This window comes from Vicugna pacos, chromosome 12 (genome assembly GCF_048564905.1).
Source record: "Vicugna pacos chromosome 12, VicPac4, whole genome shotgun sequence".
Taxonomy (NCBI): Eukaryota; Metazoa; Chordata; class Mammalia; order Artiodactyla; family Camelidae; genus Vicugna; species Vicugna pacos.
The window spans coordinates 56,409,620-56,427,226 of NC_132998.1; the positions used below are offsets into that span (position 1 = coordinate 56,409,620).

The 17,607-nt window shown below is 51.2% G+C and overlaps 1 protein-coding gene across 2 annotated transcripts in view; it reads right to left on the minus strand.

The window, feature by feature from the left end:
• Window positions 1-15,770, minus strand: part of MYH9 (myosin heavy chain 9) — an 87,829-nt gene extending 72,059 nt beyond the window's left edge. For both annotated transcript variants that reach the window (XM_072973443.1, XM_072973444.1), the window contains exon 1: window positions 15,552-15,770. The gene's annotated coding sequence lies outside the window, so the exon portion shown is untranslated. The remainder of the gene's footprint in view (window positions 1-15,551) is intronic.
• Window positions 15,771-17,607: the final 1,837 nt, after the last annotated feature.

Sequence of the window (17,607 nt, forward strand, 5' to 3'; positions counted from 1 at the left end):
GCCCCACACTAACGAGACGCCCAGAAGTGATATGATGTTAAAGGCTTGATACAGATCAGATGAGAAGGGAAGGCCACTGCCTTAGGAAGGTGCTCTCCACATATTGACATCCTTGGGGCAGTGTCACCCAACCCTGTAATAAACACCGCATAGCTGTTTATACACATACACACACAGGCTCTATAAACAGGAAACCCAAAGTTCCCATCTCTCTAGATCAGTGGTTTTTAACATTTCCAGCCATCAAAGACCCCTTTGAGAACTGGCTGAAGGCTGTGAGCCCTTTTCATATCATCTTAGGGGATCACAGAGACCCTCAAGTGCAGTCCATGGACTTTTAGGAGCCCCCTGGTTACCAGCTCAAAGGCAGAGGGGCAGTGGAGGGGCCTCCTTTTCAACCAAGGCAACATGAAAGGATTTTCTTCCTTCTTTATCCTCCTGAGGGTTAAGCGGGATCTGACAAAAGAGGTCGGAGGAAGCAGAGTTGCAGTCAGGACAACCCAACAGTGAGAGTTTGCGTGGGAAGCGGAGGATCTGGGATGGTGGGGGCGGGAGGTCACTTCCCCTGCGCTCTTCTGATCCTCCTGGACGGCAGAAACAGAAAATCCAAAACTGGACGGCAAACTGTCTCTCTTCCCTGCTCCAAAATTGAGCCAGCACAATGCCATCCCCAGGCACACAGGCTGTGGGGAGGGAAGAGCCAAGCTCTCCGGAGAAGCCCCGGTGGGCCAGAAGCATCCCAGTGCCTTCAGCCTCCTGGGGGGCAAATGATCTAAGTATGAGCCATGGAGTGAAGATAAAAACTGCTTATTTCACACGTTACAGAAAAACTACCTTACAGTTCCTCGAGCAGGTTGGGAAAGCACCTGTGTCTGAAGGGCTAGCCAACCCAGCTGTCCTTGAGCAGGGAGCCTGGCCCCATGGATGACCTCACTACGTCCTTCACTGGAAACCTGGCCGAGGCTTACGTTACCGCCCGCCGAGAATCACTCCTTTCCCCGGGCCACAGGCTGGTCCCCAAGAGGCCAAGGCTGAAGCTGCAGGTGAGAGAAGGAGCAGCCCCTGCCTTAGGGAGCAGCCAGGTAGGGCCACACCAGCCGGCCCTGGGCAGAGCTTCCCCTCCCCCACACTCAGACATGCACACACACACACCCCAGAGGGTGGGGGACTGGCACAGAATATGACACATCAAGCTGACCTGGATGTGGGCACTGGCCAAGGGACTCTGGGAACGGAATTTAACCATTCTGCACCCTTCCTCCATCGGTACAAGGAGAATCTCAAAGTCCACGTCACAGGAGCGCCCCGACACTTAGCTCTGGGTGCTTCTCCCACAAGACCTCACCCATGCACACGGCAACCCGGAGGTAGGTTTTGCTGTCTCCTGATTTGCAGGTGAGGAAACTGAAGCCCGGGATGTTTGGGGGACTCACTCCAGGGCACAAGTAGTAGCTGTCGGTGTCTGTGCCCTAGGGGTCTGCACCTACCCACCGGGCCCTGAGCACACAAGGAGGCAGCAAAGGCACAGAGCAGCCAACGAGGCTGGTGAGACCTGATGAACAGCAGTTAGCAATCCATCGATCGATCAGGAAGGGAAATGAGCCTGGGGTGACCTGCGATCTTCCCTGCCACCTAGAACCAAAGCAGACGTGGACCTCCTGGCTGCCACCAACCCCCTCAAGTCAGACAAGTTTCCTCTGCAAACCCCTTTAACCTGCTTTCTCTAAGACACGAGTGTTGGGGCGGGGAGTGTTTACCCCCCCCATGCCTCCCACCTGTCCCCTGCAGATCCCACCCAGGAGTCTCTAGTTCAGACTTCACCTCGACCAGTGTGGAATGTCCCAGGTCCAGGAGCACAAAAGGCCGCCAGCTGAAGCCCCGGAAGGGCCTAGAATCCCGCCCCAGCCCCTGATCTTTGCTCAGGTCCCCAATGGAGAATCACATTCTTCAGATTCCTGCCTAAAAGCCAGAAGGGGTGGGGGAGAACTCCGCTATTTCAACCTAAGGATAATTAAAGCCTGAGACTTGTTTTAAAGGGGAAGAGAGCTATCCTTTTGCAGCCTCTAAAACAATGGTCCACGAAGGTCTGCACGGGAGCTTGCAACCTGGAATAGCCCTCGGCACAGGGTCCCCAAGGTGTCCTCACTTTAAGGACACCAGGGCTCTGGGACACAGGTTAGTAAGTGGCCGGGAGGGACGCTCGCTGCCAGATCTTCAGTCCACTGTCTATTCCTTCCTCCAGGACACAAGGTTTCAAGTGCCAGCCAGAAAGTGGGCAGAACTAAGTCCAGGTAGGTCTGGAGGGAGGAGGAAAGACAAGTTGGGGGGACGGGGCCTTGTGAATTCCACAGTGCTTGGTGGCGGCAAGTAATTAATCCTGTAATGAGGCATTTTTCATGAGCACTTGGCGAGATACAGCCACCTCCTCCTCACCCTGGCAAGCACAGGACACAGTTGGTGGGTGGCAGGCCCGGCTCTGGGCAGAAGGCAGGCTGGGAACAGCGGGCTGGGGGGCCAGGAGGAGGGGGTGGCGGCACTGGAAGGCTGAGAGGGAGCAGCTAAGGTTCCCCGCAGGAGCCAGGCTGAGCCGAGCCCTCACACCTGGCCGACCACCCGCACCTGCTGCCCACTGATGTGTGATGATGGAGCAGGGAGGGTGTAGTCTACAGCTGGCCCTGGAAAGGCGCCAGGACAATCACTGCATTAAGGTTGTGTACAAAAATATGAAAGTCTACCAGCCCCTGCTTCGGAAATATTATCCATACAGCAGGTTAAATGGGATGAGAAGGCAGGAGAGGCCACGGAAGCAAACATGGAAAACTGGCCCGAAAATCAGAGGAGCGGGGAGAGGATCTGAGATCTCTCACTTGCCTCCTGGGGCTAGGCACTTGGGTTCTCTGAGCCTCAATCTTCCCAGCTCTAAAATGGGCTCATTAATACCCCGTAGTGGGATTGGGAGACTTTGACTGCAATAACCTGAGTGTGACTTCAAGCTTTATAGTGATAGAAAAAATAGATTAAGATAGGCTTGTTAAAAATAGATGAAAGGAGATTTTTATAATAGATAGCCTGGCACTGTGCTGGCCAAGTTGTATAGAAATAAAACAAAGAAATAATAAAGCTAAACTTTACTGAGCACCAAAATGCTCATGGTAGTTATCTTCCTCACTCTACAGACAAGGATGCATGACTCCCCCAAGGTCAAACAACTGGCAAAGGGGAGAATGGGGATAAGGACAGAGGGTCCGGCTGCAGGGCCCCCTGCCTATTTACGTAAGTAGTAGACATAACCACATCATGGTGGTGAAGCCTCAGACCACCCAGAAATGAAGCCATCCACCCAAGGTCACACAGAGCTAAGTGACAGTGCTGCTGACAACCACATTCCAGTATGAACACGTTACCTGTTCCTCAAGCATGTATTAAGCCTCTAACAGGGGCAGAGACACCAGCAAGTAGGGTAGAGAAGGGCTAAGACAGAGCCCAGTGCGGGGCAGGGGACGCTGACAGACATTCTCCCCAGCAGCCACTGAACACTGTGGCCAGCAACTGGGATTTTAACTTTATAATCCTGCACCAGTTTTCCACAAGTGCTTTCCCCTGCTCGTGTAAAAACAGTTTATGGCTCACGAGAGAGGAGAAGCCATCCCCAAGAACACTTTGTCCACAAGAATGGGCGGGGACGCCATCACCCGAGTCGGGGAGGCAGAGCAACCTGGGATCTGGGAACAGCCGGGCGGCCCACCCTGGGGTGGGGCAGGAGAGGGTGTGGGACTGACATTTACTGGGGGCCCTCCACAAACGTGACACTGCTCTGAGTGCCTTCCACAGTTGCTGCCCAAAGGGTACTAAGAGATGGGTTTTAGTAACCAGATTTTACAGATGAGCAAACTGGGGCTCAAAGCAATTAAACAAACAACTGGTGAAGCAGAGAGAAGTCCTAGAGGGACCAGCAGTATCCCTGGATGAGACCAGACCTCCACTGACACCACCCCCGACTCCCGTCTCCCCTCTTACGGACTGAACTGTGCCCCATCAAATCCACATGTTGCTGCCTTAACACCCAGGACCTCAAAATGTGATAGTATTTGGAGACAGGGTCTTTAAAGAGGTATTTAGGTTGAAATGAGACCATCAGGGTGGGCCCTAGTCCCATCTGACTGGGGTCCTCATAACAGGAGGAAGTTTGGACCCAGGGACACAGCAGGGATGGGTGCAGAGAGGGAAGACTGCGTGACGAGGCAGCAAGAGGGCGGCCGTCTGCAAGCCTGGGAGAGACCTCAGAGGAAACCATTCCAGCAGGCACTTTGATCTTGGGCTTCCGGCCTCCAGAACTGTGAGAAATAAATGTTATTTAAGCAGACCTGAGTCTGAGTCTTTGCACGTGCCTTCTTCACCTGACCATCATTCTCTGTGGCACAAATGCCATCCTGACCTGCCACGGTGAGCTGGTTTGTCTGACCGACGTCTGGTTCTTCCGACTTAGAAAGACAAGCACAGACTTTGGCTGCTTGTGTTCAATCCTGTATCACCAGCACCTAAACAGTCTCCAGCGCACAGCCCGCATGCGATACATATATCATGAACAAATAAACTGAGTGAAAATGGGATTTAAACACAGCTGCTGCTTCTAGAGTCGCCCACTCCCTGGCCCACGCCCTGCTGCCTCCTTCTGCTTCATCTAATTCTCTATTCCTGTATCCACCTCTCCTGATCCAATATGAAGGCTGGCAAATAATTTAAAATAGCATAAATGCAAAGATAAGCTCCAGCCTGTAATCACCACCGAACAGTAGGGTACACAAGGTGACAGAAGATTTAAAAAGATACACAAGGGGCCTCACCTCAACCACCAGGGAACATTATAATCTAAGTGCTGGAAGCCTCAGCAAATGCTTTATTCTTATTACTAATTTTAAGTCAGTACACAAAAAGTAAGGCTAGGTTAAGGTTTAGGGTTTGGTTTTGGTTTTTTTAGTGTGTAGTTGGGTGGGGAGGGCATACATTGAGGACCATGACAGAGCTCTCCTACCCAAACCTCAAAACCCATGGACCTTGTACTGATCCAAATCCGCACTGTAGCCTGGAGAGGGGACCTGACGAGGTCAGCAAAACCTGAAACAGACAGGAGCGTGGAGGTGTCCAGTGACCACGCCCGGGGCCTGCCCTGCCCCTCTCATTCCCTCTCACTCCCTCGATGGGGTGCAGTGGGGTGGGGTGGGGTGGGGTGGGGAGCTTCTATCCTGCTCTCTGGGAAGATAGCAGAATTCAAGTGAGTCTCCCTTGAGCCAGGAGCTGGGGCTCAGGGGACAGGGACAGTGTGGGGCTGGAAAGAGGAAAGAAACCACAGCAAGGAAGCCACTTATCTGGAAGGAAAGAAAACACCAGCACGAAGACTCTGCATCCCAGTTTCTAGGCCTCTGACCACACACCTCCTCCCCTTGCTGCGGTAACTCCTTTTCTGTTGTAAACATCTATCTGCTCAAAAGCAGCCACTAGGATTCTGAAACTTCCTCTTTACAACAAAACTACACTGTTGCAACTTGTTGCTACAATTGGTTCCTTCCCCAGAGGCAGGAGCCACCGCAGAGCCCGAGTGGCCTGCCTGGGTTGGGACAGTGCGTATGCCTCCCCAGCCCACCCTCAGCCGCCTCCCACCCATGGTCGCCAATGGGCCTCCCTTGTGGGGACCAGGGGCTAGTTCTGCAACCTCCCCATTGACAAGGTCCCTTGGAGCCTCTGTCCTTCATGTCCCCACAGCGTGTGTTTTCCGGTCCAGGCCAGCACGAACCGCTCGGGAAGGGGGTGCATTGAAGATTTCCCTCCAGTGAGCCCAAAAAGATCTCCCAGGTCCACGTTCCTATGCTGTCTCATCACTAATGACAAAGTGGTTTTACCTGTTTTTCATCAACTCAAACCAGCCGTCTGAGCTGCCACTTTCTCCCGGGCTCGCCTCCATCACGACCCACAACAAAGTGAAGTGATTCTCCCCTGGGTGTAGACTGTGAGCCCCTGGAGGGCAGGGCTTGGGACATCTCACTCATCTACATCCTAACCAGCCCGCAGTTTCTGGAACAGATGCTCAGGATATAGTTGCTGAATGGATGAATTTCTAAAAGACTCAATAAAACCCATGGAACTTTCTGGCAAAGCCAATAATGGTTCTTTCCCACCGCGGGCCATAACATAGCCATTAAAATAATAATTGCGGAGGCTGTTGCAACACAGAGCGCTTTATGTTACAGCACTAAGTCAGAACACACGATAGTATCTAATATTTAATTTTAGTGTTTAATTTTGTAAAACATGCATGTATGTGGACAGGAAACCCAGAAAGATGCACAGAGTGGATGGGGTGAGGGGTAAATTTGCTTCTTGCCAGCTTTGTTATTGTATTGTTTGTGCTATAAAGAAACCCTCCTCCCTTCCTTTTAGTTTAAAAAGGGAACCAATTCCAGTAATGACTGTCTCTCTCAACACTCCATGAAACATCTCATCGTAAATCTTTCAGCTGGGAACAGTGTGCTGACCCCACAGCCAGAGGGCACAGGCAGAATTCCCAGAGCCACCGAGAGGTTAAGGACCAGGGACTGGAATCCTGCACCCCCACATTTCCCAGGAAATGGCAGAGGGAAATGGGCCTCAGTGGGCCATAGGGGCTACGTAAGGGGCTTCGAGATGCGGCTGGGGCCTGAAGCCACCAAGGAGGAGAGGAAATCTTTTACTGGCCCAGAGTGACTCAGAGGGCCTCAGCGACCTGAATCACCCTTGAACAACGTTCCCCTAAAGTCTGAGAAACTGAACAAAGTCCTAGCGCTGTTCCCTGGACGTGCTGTGCCCTGTCCCTACCTTGCCATCAGTTCAGATGCCGCCTTCTCCAGGTAGCCTTCTCAGACCTGCCTGGGCCCCCAGCACTCTGGTGAGACACCAATAGCTCCTGGAAACAAGGGCTCCACGATTCCTTTCCCTCCTTATCCCCAGCACCCAGCCCATACAGTAAGCTCTGAGGAGTGGTGAGTGGATGATGACAGATGGATGGATGAAGCAGGAAGGAACGCAAGTTTGCAAGTCGTCTGACGTCAAGAAAAGCCCGCTACTGAGATAGTGGCGGGCCCTCTGGCTGGCTGGCTGGCTGGCTCCCAGTAAAGACCAGCCAGGCCCAGATCAACAGCAGGCACAGCAACTGGGATTTATGCTGCCCTCCCTTAGGACACACCACCAACAGTTGAGGTTAAAGGTGAAGTCAGTAGCCAAGGCAACACCATGAACTGGCAACCTCGCTCTGAGCAGCCAACTGCACAGGGAGCCCCATTCTGCTCTCTTCAGGAATTCTTGGCCACTGGCGAGAAAGGCAGCCTCGGGGACCAGTCCAGCCCCTCACTGTTAAGTGAGGCAAGGGCAAACCCAGGAGTGAAGGGCATCTGCAAGGTCACCCAGGGGTCTGGAGTCAGAGCGCCAGAGTCAGAATCCCTGCTCAGTCTCCTCATCTGTAAAATGGGGATAACTTCCTACCTCCTCGGAATGAGGGACAATTTAAGGGAGAGAATTCATGTGAAAGCACTAGCACAGTGCTTGGTACATAGCACGTGCTCAGGAAAACTTTATTCTTCCTATTATTGCTATTACTATTCCTGGCAGAGCTGGGACGTCAACCCAGATCTCCTGATTCCCAGGCCAGTGCCCTTCCACCAGAGTCTCTTCCTTCCTTCCCTGCCCACCTTCCCCATCTTCCCTCCTCCTCCAGGTGATTCTAACCTCCAGGAAGCCAGATGAAGACGCCCAGAAATCTCCACTCACTCAGGGTGGCACGAGCTGCCCCATGTCCCAGTGTCCCAACTCCCTAATAGAGGGTAAAGCTCCTCAGGCCAGGGACGGGGTCTCTGCCCTCATCCCCGCTGAAGCCCCAGCAGGCCCAGCACAGGGCAGGCCACACAGCAGGAGCCCAAGGAGTCTCTGATGATTGCCTTGGCCAAGAAATCTGGGATCAATACCCTCATACCCAATAGTTGGCTCTTAAATATTAACAGACTAAAACTTTAAAATAGCTCCCAGCCACCAACTTTCTTACCCCAGAGATTTCCAAACAAGTACTTAGCATCCATGTTTTGCACAATGGAGAGATCACTAAATGGCATTCTAAAACTTTGGCTGCCTGGGCCTCCACGTCCCCAGGCTAACAGGCACAGGCACCAGTGAGACCTGAACTCCACTCATGCAACAAGGACGAGGGGTCAAGTCCATGCCCGGTGCCAGGGACAACCTGGGGATGGAGGGATGAAAAACCTCCCTCTGAACCCAGTCCAGAGGGTTCTAAAATCTTCTCCCCTATTTCAGCCCAGTTAGATTATGTCACCCAAACGGTTCCAAATGCCTCATCTTTATGTTTATCAGACAGGAAGCTGCCTTCCCCAGCCCAGTGACTTAATGCAAAACACAGGAAACGCAGTGGCTTTTGAACACAGACAACTCGAAATAGGGGTACCTCCGCAGCTTTGCAACAGCTTTTTTTAAATGCTTAAACCGGCTCAGATCGGCGACACAAGTTGAACTGTATGGTCTGGTAAGAAGAATGCAAAGGCTGCAAGCCTGGAAGACCTCAGCCTCCAAGCCCGGGGAAATCTTCTCGCAGGTTCCTCTGTCAATTTCCTACCCCCTGTTATCAGGGTGTCTGTCCCCTTGCTGGAGAAACTTAACATCTTTAAACCTGAACATGTATCTCCTACCACCCGAGGACAGATGATGGAGGTGATGACCTGAAAGAGGGAGGAAGTGGAAGGGGAGGAGCACAAGACTTGGACCACTTGGCATAGATTTATACCCATGTGGCAGATGAGGAAACTGAGGCTCCAGCTGAACAGTCAGCAGGAGAAAAGGCGAGGGTCTGGCCCCCTGACCTGATCCCAAAGCTCCCATTTTATTCTCTCTATGTGGGTTTTGTATTGAAAACACAACCAATCACCCAACGTTGAGTGATTTAAAATTACTAGAAATCAGGCTGGGCTGAAGGATGGTGAAAAGCTGGTGTGGCTCTCGGAATGGCCCACCGCACCGCCTGGCACTGCCCCATGTGAAATATTGATTTTGAGCTGCAAGAAAGTCCAACCAAAGTGGAACTGGCCAACTGGAAACAGTTCAGAGAAACCCCAAACACTTCCCACCTCGTTTCTTAACCCTTGGGCCCCTCCCCACCCCAAGAAAAGAAAAAGATTAAGGGTGTGGAAGAACAGACTCTTGAGGGAAGATTAAAGGAGCTAAGTATGTGTTGCTTGGCTAAACAGCGCATAAAGGCGAAGAAAGGCATGCTAACGGCTCACAACACTTTTAAATGAGGCGACAAGATTCTGAGAGAAAGGCACTGGGGTGGAGTGAAACCAGGAGCCAAAGCCTTCTTCTACCAACTCACTCCTCTAGTGGGGGGTGGGGACGAGGGGAGGGGACAAGTTAAAAACTGAATTATCCCTAAGATCCCTTCCAGCTCAGATATTCTATAATTATAAGTAAATTCAGTAGGGAGGATTGTACTGTCACTGTTGCTATTTCTTTTAAGCATCATTTAGAATTAAATCATCATCATTTACAGTTAAAATGGAAGGAAAAGAAAACCTAAGACGGAAGTACCCAAAGTCATGTCCACGGATGTGAGAGAGGGAGCTCGCCTCCCCAAGAGGCTCCCTGCTCCTCTGGGCAGGGAGGTAACGACCATTAGGGCCAAGGACCTCTGAGAGGGACTTGCAGGAAGGGGGTGGGGGGCGGAGATCAGCCGCACCTTCAACTTCCCTACCGGCTGCAGCCCAACCTGCCCAGGCAGGAAGCCACACCCTTTGGTGGCAACTTCCAGAAGGCTCTGCAAGGTTCCCTCCAGCCACAGTGGCGGGCTTGGCTTCTGGGCGGGGAGGTCCACTGGGCTCGAGAGAAGACAGATGCTGAGGTCCACTGTGAGAACTGGAGGGTCAGCCCTGAGCCAAAGGTCGGCCAGGAGCATTCTCTGGGCCAGGGTGTGCTGGGTCCCCTCAGCTGCTGAATTACCTCAGGCTGGAGAAACCAGTTGGCAGAATGGGGGCCTGAGAAATTCCCACAGCAGCTTGCCTGCCTCAGTTACTTTTTAAAGAGACATGCATCAGAGGCACGGGGGCAGCTCCCCTCCCACATCCCAAATATTTGGTGCCATCAGAGCACAAGGGGCAGGTGGGGGCAGAGGGGACAGATACAGGCTGGCATCCAGCCTTCAAACCACCCGCCCATGTGGTGGCAGGCCCATTTTAGACCCAGGCTCATTTTATGTACTCATGCGTGACTCAGGCCATCTTTCCAGGAGGACCAGTGGCTGCTTGGCAGGGACACAGGCCTGCCTGCCTGAGACCCCAAAGGGGGCCTTCCACCTACCGGGTTACAGAGAAGAGCCAACTCGGAGGTGAGCAGAGAGCCTGCATCTTCTCCAGCACCCACATCGTGCCTGGGAAAGGGGGTCAGGAGCTTCCAATTCAAAACACAACAGTGATCACGTTTTCTCAAGAATTTGGGCTTTTCCAATGTTATTAGTACATAAAAACCACAGGCCAGATGTCAGAGGGACAACCAGAGATGGAATGCGTTGCAATGACCCCAAGTTTAAAAAGGAAGAGGACCCAAGAGAATAAAGGTCTGGTTTAGCCTTCCGGTCACGGTGGGCTCCCCAGGAAAGGACAGCGTGCAATCTGGAGCCAGGGGAACTGTGGGAAAGCTGGCAAGGGGGCTTCCCAAAACACTTTCCAGACACGAACTGTGGGCTTCTTTTTCTCGTACAGCAGAGAAAAAGCAATCATCTACCATTTTCCAGAATACAAAGTGGATCAGAGTAGACACTTGTTTAAAAGGGTTACTCTGGTGATAATATGACATCATGGAGAAGAAAACAGAGCCGAAAATGTTCCAACCACAAGAGCAACTTGGTCCATTTCTAAGACCCTTCCTCCTTCCCTGCACACAGTCAGCATTCAATGTGAAATCTGGAATTGCAAGTAATACATTTAAAAGTGGAGACCTCTGGAATTGGCCAGCCAGTGATTTATTTTCATAAATAATAAAACTAAGACATTTAACATTTTTTTTCCTTTTAATGTTTTTTTTAAATTGAAGTATAGTCAGTTTACAATGTGTCAATTTCTGGTGTACAGAATAATGTTTCAGTCATACATATACATACATGTTAAATTTTTGACAATTTGAGGGCAACGCATGTAAAAAGGCATTTAGTGAGAAAGTAATGCTTACCTCAGATTCCTGCTTCCTGGGCCCTTTCTGGAGGCGGCCACTATCACCGTGGTTTCTTTGCACCCACAGCATGGAGGTGACGCCACACTTCGCAAGAAAGGGAGCACCATATACACTACTCGGCATCTAGCTGTTTCCACTTACAATAGATCTTGGAGAGCAGACCCTCTTGGTGCCTATAGGTCAGGCTCAGTTTTACAAGAGCTGCAAGGATTCCCACCATACAGCTGTGCCATGATTTATTTGACCCTCTTAATAGACAGCTTGCTTCCAGTATTTTTCTATGACGATGCTGCAAAGAATATCTTCGGACATTTCCTTATGCACGTTTGCGTTTATCTGCCAGGTTGAGTTCCTAGAAATCAGTCAGAAGGACTGTGCTTTGACAGCTACTGCCAAACTACCTTTCAAGAGGAGGGTTGGTACAACTTAAAGACTCCCATCCATCCATAGAGCATGAGAGTGCCTGAGAAACTGGGGCATCTCAGAGAAGTTAAAATTACTGCAGTTTTTGTGGGAGGGAAAACTGTTTTTCTGCTTTATCAGTTTATTCAGATCACAGATATCACAAGATTATCAAAGCGCTGCGTTTTTAATAAAAGGTGAATCTGCTAATACTACTGAAGAATTAATAAGTAAAATTACAGCATTTTTCAGTTTCCCGAGCACTCTCGCATACAACTGGTAGGCACATAAACTGGTGTGATGATGTCTCTGTAGGGCGGGCGATACGGCACTTTCTACCAAAATCCAATGTTCCCCCAACCAGATCTGAAAGCCAGGTCTCCAGACACTAAAAACAGCGCCCTTTCCACGTAACCCTTTGACTCTCTCCTGGATCAAGGAAACCACATTTCAGAACTAAAACTGCAGTTAGTTTGTGCTAACAAACTTTTGTGCCCGGGCCAGGGCCCTGAGACAAGGCTAGTGAGCATGAGCTTATCGCCAAGAGCATCCAAAGGCATCAGCAGATGCAGCCTGGAACCACCTGTGTGTTTATCACACAGTCCACGAGCCCTGCACACACACAAGCACACCTTTTTTTAGAAGTAGAAAGAGCACCAGCTAAGAGCCAGGAAAACCCCTCCTCCCATTTCCTCACTTGACAATCCAGGGAGTTAAGACTGATCACTTATATATTTTCCTTAAAACTTACACAGTCACTATATATGAGACCCTTTATAAGCCTTATTTCTTCTAGTTCGCACATCTAGCCCTGCAGGGTAGATATCATGATCCCCATATTACAGATGAGGACACTGAGGCTCAGGTCCTCATGTGACTTGCCTGTAGTCGGTGTGCAAGTGGGAGGGTCAGGATTTGAACTCTGCCAAGTGCCAAAGCTAAGGATCCCACTCTTCCCAGCTCTCCAGAAGAATGGGATTCTGTAAGTCACAGGAACACCACTTTCCAGGGGGCACCTGGGCTCCATTCCACTGTTACCAGAGGGCTTAAGCCCAGGGGCTCAGCACACCAAGGGTTAAGGCCAAGAGGCAGCGACTCTCTGGGGCTCCACAAAGGGAAAATGCACTTCCTGCCCCTGCGGGCAGAGATGCTGTTTTATGCTCAGCAAATTAGGACGTTTGTTTAATTAAGACGACACACAGATTTTGTTATTCTAAATATTTTTGGAACATGATGCTTGGGAGGAAGCTGTCAAGGCAAGGATTTTTTTTTCCCCTTTGCTTTGGATTTTTCTTTCTCCCCCTCCAAGAGAAGGGTAGGGCCAGGCTTGGAGGAAAACAACAGTCAACCCCTCCTCTCCTTTTGAAATAAAGATGTCAAGCTGGTAAGGGCTGTCTTAAGTACTTTATGGAAGGATTAGCTAGAAGAGGAAGTGAAGAAAGCACAGCCAGCCTGGTTTCTAGCAATATCCTCCAACAGCCCACACAACAATGCAGCATTTTTTGAGTGTGCTTTTCTCCTTTTAAAAAGCTAACAGATCCTGGTTTTGTTTTTTCTGGAGCAAGACCGGGCAAAAGGCAGGCTGTTATTAACATGCATCCTTCATCCTGCAGGAGGGAAGTTGTCCCATCTCCAACCCCTTAGGTTAAAAAGTTTAAAAATAAAAAACAGAAAGCGAGGGCCCTGACCCTCTCTTTCCTCATCCCTCACGTGCCCCACAGAACACACCTCTCCGGCTGCCCTTCTGCAAACTGCCTGCTGATCTGAGCACCTGGATCTGCCCATGGGCACTGCTGGGACTTGCTGAATGTGAAAAGTTGAGCTTTTTGGTGTCACCCTGCAGCCATCTGGGGGGCACAGCAGCTCTCAAATTACACTGAGCAATCTCTTGACATCTTTAATTACCCTTCAATTATCCACTAAATGAGTCCTCACTTTCCAACCCCGAATGCTGGCCTCAGTTTGCCAAACCTGCAATATCCTCCCTCCTGGAGGCAGCCTCCACAGACAGAAGTGGTCCCTCTCAGAGTCCTTTGTCTCTCACATGCTTGGGACACTCATCACAGGCTGCCTTTGTATTTCAGTCCTTTGGCCACTATTTCCCCTGAGGACTGTAAACTCCTCGCTCTGCCCTCTGGGTTCTCCACAGGATGGGCTGGCTCCCTTCTCCCAATACCCATGACTCACCGTACCTTTCTGGGGTCTCTGTCATCTTCATCTTACATTAGAGTCATCTACAGATTTGTCCCAGCCCTCCCCTGGATGCCCAAGGGCAGGAGCCAGGTCTTACTCAACCTCACACCCCACCATCACCTGGCAGAGTCCTTGGCACAGTGAAGCCAGTTAAATATTTGCTCAATTACACATCTGCATACCCTCCCCCATCCCTGGCAGCCTTGTATATAAACTGACAAATATTCATCAAGTGATTGTCTAAATAGGCCTTAAAGCAGCCTCGCTCTTTACCAAAAAGGGAATAAACCACCCGGTGAGGTTACAGGCTCAGAAATGGCCACAGTGTTGCACGAAGGCGCTAAGGCTCTTCCCCTTCAACAGTTACTCAACAGTTACTTTGAAATCCTTTTAAACCCAGGAAAGGGTGCAGTGAATCGAGAAGTGGCTGAGCCTCTCAACTGCCCAGCGGAGAGAGCCTCCTGCCTCCAGGACCTGGGACTTCCCAGGAACCTTCCCCACTCTGGCTGGGTGGGGCTGCAGACGGCAGCCCTGGCGCTCACCCTGCCCCCATCTCAAGACAGCCCGCAAACCTGGTTCAGGAGGGTACTCGGCCTCAGTTTGAAACAACGGAGCTGTCTAGAGGGATGGGAGGGGGTGCAGTCCCGCCCTGGGCGTGGCTCCAGGACAACTTGGGGTGAGGACCTAGCGCCGGGAATTTGGCGCGGGGGGGGGGGAGGGTAAGTAGAAAACCCCTGATCTAGCCCAAACAGGAACGATGCAATAGCCCAAGCCGGGTCCTAAAGGAGCAGGCCCCAGCTCTCCTTGCCCTTGCCCGCCCTGTGGGGCCGCCCGCAGGTGCGGTGGAATCAGGTGCGCGCCGGGACCGCGGAGATGACTTCGGGCCTTCCCGAGCCTTTCTCTCCAGAAGAGAAGAAGTCAAAAGTCAAAGGGTGAGGGTCTGTAGGGGAGGAAGGGAGCCTTTCCTGCCTCGATCCCCGGTCCCTGCCGGGTCCTCCTTCTCCAAGCACCCACCCGCACCTCTCCCCGTCCCCCTCCTCCGCCGGGCCGATTGCAGCCGGGCGAATGAGGAAGTCGGGAGCAGAGGGCGGAAACTGAGCGAGCGCAATGTCTGCTGCCGGATTGTCCGATTCTGACTCAGGAGGACGTCCTGACAGCTGCCAAACGGTCCCTGGCTGCCCGTTACCTCCGTTTCGAAAACGCCCTGAAACTTCCAAAGGAGCCGCCACTCCGAGACCCCCACCTTACCCTCCCCGTTCATATGGGTCCAAGGGACAGAGACTCCCCCGGAAGGGGTTAAAAAGTTTGCCCAACTTGGGTACTGGGAGAGGCGAGGGCGGGGCGCGTGCCCCGGCAGCAGGGGGAGGTCGAGGCTCCCGGTGCTCGGCCCGCGGGGTGCGCCGGCGGGAGGTGGGGGGATGGAGGGTTTCCAGGGAGCGTCCGGCCCCGAAGCCTTCCTCTGCTCCCCGAAGCCTCGCTTTCAGCGGCGCCTTCCCCGAGCATCCGCGCAGGGGGCCTGGAGCCCCTCTGGGAAAGATGCATTGCCCCGGCCGGGCCTCGCCGCGTTCGCGCCCGCCCGCGCTGATCGCCGGCCGCGCGGAGGCCGAGAACCACACGTCGGCCCGCTCGCCCCAGACGCTGCGCGTCCCGTCGCCGCCGCCCCCGCCCGCCCGGGGCGGGACACGCCAGTGGAGCTCGCTCACCTGAACCTGGATCTGCCCCGGGGAACAGGCACTGCTTCTCCTGAGAGGGCTTTCTCGAGCGCTCAGGCGACGGCGGGGTGGGGCGAGCGCGCGAGGCGGGAGCTGCAGCAGGTCAGCCTCGCTCAGCCTTCGGTGCCCTGCCCAGGAACCGCGGTGATCTGCGCGCCTCACCGCACCCTGCTCGGCTCCTCGCCGCCTTCCCGCCCCGCCCTCTCAGCGCCCGCCCATTCTCAGACCAGCGCCGGCTGCGGGGCAGAGCCTGGAGAGATGGACCCGCCCCCCAGCTGTCTCACCCACTCCAGCCCGCTTCTGGTCTTGATGGACCGACATCTTGACCTGTGGGAAGGTAGTGGGCGGAGTCCATGAGGCCAGAGGGGTGGCCTCCATCTGCCCCCACTTCCACCCTCTCCACCTTCCCTCGCGCTTCCTAGGCGGGAGCCCCGCCCCCTAAGGCGGGCCCAACGAGCAGCCAGGTTCCAGGAGGAGGATTGACACAGAGAGAATCCAATCAGAGGAGGAAACTCGCAGAGGGCTCCAGGCCGGGATTTTGGTGCATTGCCTGGTCCCGGGCGAGGCCGGGCGGGAGCAAACTGGGAAGGTCCGGGGTTCTGACACCCCGCCCCACGAGCTGTTTTCCCAGACCCATGTCATCCTACCAGAACAGATATTAAGGACCATATATGGGAAAAGTGCTATTTTATAATTAAGATGGCTTGTGGGGGCGGACACGGACTCAGCCCCGGATCCGTTGTGGGCGCCCTGCGTTCGATTTCTGATCCTCTCTTTTCAGCCGGCACGTTGCTGTCTTTCAACCTAAGAGCTTTGCTCTGCCTGGAGTGCACTTCTGAGTCCCTCTTTACCTCCACGTGGTTAAGTCGCACACTTCCTTTCACATATTTGTTACAAAATATTTTCTTGGTATTTTTTAAGTAGGCAAAGCTCACTGTTTGTTGTTACCGATCACAACGAGAGGATTTAAATTTTTTTAATTTTTAAAACAGTTTTTTACATTTTAATCCATCTGGAAGTTATTTTGACTTTGGAATGAGGAAGAAATCTAATGTAGTTTTTGTAATAGCCAGTTGTCAACATACCATTTTCAATGATTTTTGATACCATCTTCATCACCTATGGAACTCTTTTGTTCTTGGATCTGTTTCTGAGTTTCATCCATTGATGTTTCTGTGTACTAGTTACACAATACTTTAAGGATAGTAGCATTATGATATATTTTATATCTAAGAGGGCAAATTTCTCATTACTCTTTCCTTTTGAAATGTTCTTCCTATCATGACTAAACTACTCTTCCAAATGAACTTCAGAAAAAGTATGATCTAAAGGCAAGAGGAAACTAGAAAAAAGATTTTGCAATTCTGTGACAAAGAATTATTGTCAACAATATGTAAAGAGCTCTTCTACATCCGTAAGAAAACCCCCAAATACTCCAAAATTAAAGTGGGCAAATAAAGAACAGGCTATTTAAAAAGAAACATATAAATGGCCAGTAATTATGAAAAGAAAATTAGTCATCTGAAATGCAAACAAAACTACAAGAGATGCCATTTTTCATCTGTCAAATTAAAATAAATAAATAAATAAAGATATCCACTGTTAGCCAGGTTTAGAGATACAGGTGGAAAAGTAAATTGATCAGTTTTCTCTGATAATTAATCATAAAATAACAATTGGAAAAGTGCACCAAAATGGATTTAAAAGTTCTTCTTTGCAACATCATTTATAGTTATTAAATGTTAGAAATAAATGTACACTATAAGAGATTGAATAAATTTTGATACATCCATAGGTTGAACAATACCTAGAAAGTCATTTTAAAAATGTAGATTTCTATTTGCTGATTTAAAACATAATAAATGAAGAAGAGCAAATTATAGAATGCTATTATAGCGGATTTCATTTATTTTTGTGTAATGTTTGTATGTGTGTTCTGTGTGTATGGTGTGTGTGTGTACATGTGCGCATATATCAAAGAGAGAATGAGCTTTAAAAGGCATTGTATCAAAGTATGAGTAAAGGGTATGTCTTGGCAGAGGATTAT